The following is a 4,905-nucleotide window of genomic DNA, read 5'->3' as shown; positions in this document are numbered from 1 at the left end:
CTCCCCCCCCCCCCCCCTCCCTCGCCCTTCTCATTCTTGAGTCTGGAAATTTGATTAGTGATACGTCTCTTCCTGACTGAGTTATGAAGAAACGTTGTATTTTGATCCCCGTTTTTCAGCCATAATTCTTTGGCCCTTTGTTTCCAATAACAGTTCTAGTGCTGGATGACTCTCTGGTGCTGAAATTGTGCTTCTCTGAACAAATAGCACCCATGCATATTTGATCTCCTCTTCAATAGCTCCATACATCTTTCCCAGTATTGGATTCTCCTTTTGAAATTTTTTGTAAAGATTTTGCACCATCTCCATGTCGCGGTACCAATTCCAGACCATTCGAAGAGTTCCAACTTGCTATAACAACCTCCTGGAAACTCGCTTCTTGCAGCCAAAGATTTTTGAATTTAAATCGTTGTGGGTACTGGCTAGCTTGTTCATGATTAACATGCAACAACATCGAAAGGTGGTCGCTTCTAGAAGAGACAATCAATTTTGCCCTAGCACCTCCAAACCTCACTCGCCAATCATCAGAAACCAAGACTCTGTCGAGTTTTGCTTGGACCCAGCCTGGTTTCCCTCATAATTTTTCCCAGGTGTATTTGGTGGCCATCGAAGGAGAAGTCTGAGAGACCACTCTACTCTACTGCATTGCGAAACCCGTCCAGTAGCCATCTTGGTTGGGGATTTCCACCTTTTTTTCTAAGAGGATAGTAGGATATCGTTGAAGTCGCCAAGAACCGCCCAAGGGCGAGACGAACGACAAGCCATAAATTTAAGAAGATTCCACCCTAAATGTCTTTGACTCATGTCTAGAACTCCATAGAAACCTGTAAGTGTCCACTCATCACAAGGCTCATCTCTGGAAATGAACATATCAATGTGTCTATTTGAATAAGATTTAATTGTGACCATTGGGCCCTTCTTCCAAAAACAAACTAACCCATCACTTTGCCCTCTACTATCAACGGTGAACATGCCTTCAAAACCCAACTTAATTTTAATGGGCTATAATCTGCTAGCAAAAACCCTAGTCTCTATAATAAACACAACATTGGGCTTCCTAGTGTACATAAGATCCACAAGAATTTGAACTAATGTGGGGTTGCCCAACCCGCGAGAATTCCAAACCAAGACGATCATTGATCTAGGCGGGCCTGGAAACTAGAACCCGCCACCTAGCCATTTTTTGGATCAGTAACAATTGTAAAGTCCTCCACGCATGTTCTCATTTTCTTATTCTTTGCTAATGGCCTTTTTTAAGAAAACAAATTGAAAAAGGTGGGCAATATTTTTATTATTATTCTTTTATTCATTAAATAAAATTATAATATATGGTGAGACGTTTGCTTCCTAACCTATTTGGTTTGCTAATAGGAATCTATAACATTCTGGAAAAAGAATAAGGTACATTTGAAATTCTGGAAAATATTTTCCAGGAAATAATTTTCAAAAAAATGACTCATTTTTTAAAAAATACTTCAATTTTATGGTGTTTGGTTGAAGGTCGGGAAAATTATAGTTTTCTATTTAGTTGAAAGTTAAGAAATTACAAATTTTATGTTTTGTTCATTTTCTTGGAAATTAACATAAATATATTATAAAGTTATTTCTAATAAAATAATAATATTAATAATAATAATTCAGAAATTAGCTTGAATAAAGATAAGAGAAAATAATAATTTAAAAATATCTTCTAACTAAAAATTTAGAAAGTCATTTATGTTAAATTGAGCAAATGAATTGTAGATTGTTATAAACTACAACTAGACTATAATGTACATGAGTCAAACTACACTAAAAGATTGAATCTAACCTATTAACTAGTCTAATCCATAATCTTATAAACTCATATGTTCTCTCTTATTTTATTAAGGGAAAATGGTCAAATAAACCCTTGAACTTTAGGCAAAAGTGTAATTAGGCCCTTCAACTTTAAAAAGTGTAATTAAGTACTCAAACTTGTTACTTTCGTGCGTCTAAAGCCAATAACCGGTTATTCACCTGAAATAACTAGTCATTAAGATTCCAGCGACATTTCCGATAATGACTTTGGCGAAAATAATTCCGACAACCAAAAAAAACATGTGGCCTAACTAGAGAAGACAATCACGATCGTCTTCTCCGGTGAAGAACGCAACCAGATCATCCTCATCCAACAACTCATAAGTATACTTCTCCTTAGTAATAAACAATTCCTGCCATCCTCATTCTCCATATGTGTGTGTGTATATATATATATCTCGCAAACTCCTCTTTACCAACAACTCAAACACCCAGAACTCAATTTCTACTCAGTGAACTGCATATTTGATAATTTTTTGTTTTGTTTTAGGGTTTGGGTTCTGCTTTATTCTCTCTCTTTCTTGAAATCACCCGTTTTTTATCCGTGACTACCCCCACATCTTTGCCAAGGTACTAGAGCTTCCTTTTTGCTCCGACGTCGATGTTTTGATTGAAGAGGCCGACGATTTCTTCAGGTTCATCGTTCTGACCGACGATGTTAGCGCGGATAATATCAGGCTCATACCATTCAAATCTACCCGGGTGTTACTAAGATTGTAATCCAAGGGGACGGCCTAGTTGACTCACCCCTTATTGAGCTGAAGATTGACTGTGGAGAAGGTTGGTCGCATTCTCCGGTGAAAAAGGTCACCGAAAGTTTGATCAACATTTATAATATTACCAATAACCTGTTGGTTATCGATAAATCAGACTTATTTGACTTATTTTGACAAGTTCAAATATTTAATTACACTTTTTTAAAGTTGAATGGCCTAATTACATTTTTACCTAAAGTTGAAAAGTCTATTTAACTATTTTTCCTTTTATTAATTAATGTGAGACTCTTACGATAAACATGTAATTATATTTCATAGAAACAACTAGTGGGTAAACGGAATATTTTGAAGTCCGATGTGTAGTTAAAGTGGCAGTGAAAGCGTGACTAAAATGCGCCTGCCTGCCTCTTTATCCTCAGTGGAGATGAGATTATGTTTTGTTCCTTCACCAAATTCTTTATTGGATTCCGGGATATAAACAAATGCACTATTCTTTTAAAAAAAAAAAAAAAACAAATACAGACTTCAATTTAAATATTTTAAGCTGTAATATATGCCATATTCTTTTTTTTTTTGTGTTAAGTTTATATTTAAAAAAAAAAAAAACTTTCACTTTTATAGAAAATTTTATTGTGTATATAGGACATCTTGTCATAAATTTAATAAAATAGTATTTTCTTTTCTTGTACCTTTGGCAATTTGAGATATATAATTCCATTGTTCCTAGTTTTCTTATAATTATACTCTCCCTCTTAGTACCTATGGTAAGGACAACTTCAATTTAGGGTGTCTTTGGAAACCAATAAACTAACTTTTGGAAAATATTTTTTTTGAAAAATGACTTATTTTTTAGAAAAATATTTTCTTTTTAGGTGTTTATTTGCATAATTGTATAATTAAGTATTGGTTTCATTAAAAAAATAGGAGTGTTATTTATTAAAAAAAAAAAAAAGTAAACGAATAATGGTAAATGGTTTCATTAAAAAAAAAAAAAAAAAAAAAAAAAAAGAGCCGGAAACCAAAGACTGGTTCTCGATGAAAACCATTGGCACTCTGTATTTTCTGTCTTTATATTTTCCTAGCTTGTGCTATATCATTATCCGATGGATTGAGTTTCACCAAATGCTAATATATCATGTTAGTGTTAGTTTATTTGAAAATTATTCATGAATTAACTAATTGCAATATATCAAATCAAATTTTGATAAAACTGTTAGTAGAACTTTTGATCTATATAATAAAATTCATAGGGTATATTTAGAGGATGTTTGGCAAACGGCTGATAGTTGATTGGTTTAACTAGTAGTTGATGGCTGATTGCGTTAATTGGTTTGACCATCTGGTTGCATTAGATGGTTATAAAAAAATTATTTGGTAAATTAGTTGTTTACTAGTAGCTTATTGAATATAAAATGACATTATTTAAGGGTATAAGTGTATTGTGTTATTTTAACATTTAAATATAACAAGATGATAAACTCTTATTAATAAATAATTATAAAATTTGGGTATCATCTATACTTTTTTAAGGACATAAGTTATTTTATTTAACTCTGATTAAATTATATTCTAAAACAATTTTTATTAATTATTTTCAATTTTAATTATTTAAAATGATTTACTGTAAAAATTATTATTATTATTATTATTATTATTATTATTATTATTATAAAATGACAAACCTACCATCCATGGCAAATTATGCTATGGACCCGGGTTCACCTTGCAAGGTGGACTCAAGTCCATGTTCACAATTTTAAAACTATATGTTCACAATTTTAGAACTTTATGTTCACACTTTTAGAACTCTATATTTATAATTTTATATCTCAATATACAAAATTACATTACTCAATATTTACAAATTTTGAACTCAATATTCACAATTTTGTTATATAGATTCAAAAAATGTGTTACACTGTTGAATATAGAGTTATGATAATGTTGAACATAGATTTATGAAACTGTGAACATGGAGTTATGAAATTGTGAACATGGAGTTAAGAAACTGTTAACATGAAGTTATTAAAAGTGTGAACATGGAGTTATAAAATTGTGAACATGGAGTTATGAAATTATGAACATGCAGTTATGAAATTGTGAACATGGACTCGGGTCCACCTTACAAGGTGGACTGGGTCCATAGCATAACAACTCACCATCCATTTAAAAGTAAATCTCATTGATTTCTACACTTATAATAAGAGTCAATAATGTTAGACCCTTAACTGGAACTAAAAAAAATGTTGGTGTAATAGTATGCTTTAACATATTGTACTTTGTGTTCTTCTTATTGTGCAAACTCCAATTAAATTCCTAATATATCCTAATCTTTTATAATTTTACCAAA

This window comes from Ipomoea triloba, chromosome 8, assembly GCF_003576645.1.
Source record: "Ipomoea triloba cultivar NCNSP0323 chromosome 8, ASM357664v1".
In the NCBI taxonomy this organism is placed as follows: domain Eukaryota; kingdom Viridiplantae; phylum Streptophyta; class Magnoliopsida; order Solanales; family Convolvulaceae; genus Ipomoea; species Ipomoea triloba.
Note: the sequence above shows the minus strand (reverse complement) of the source record.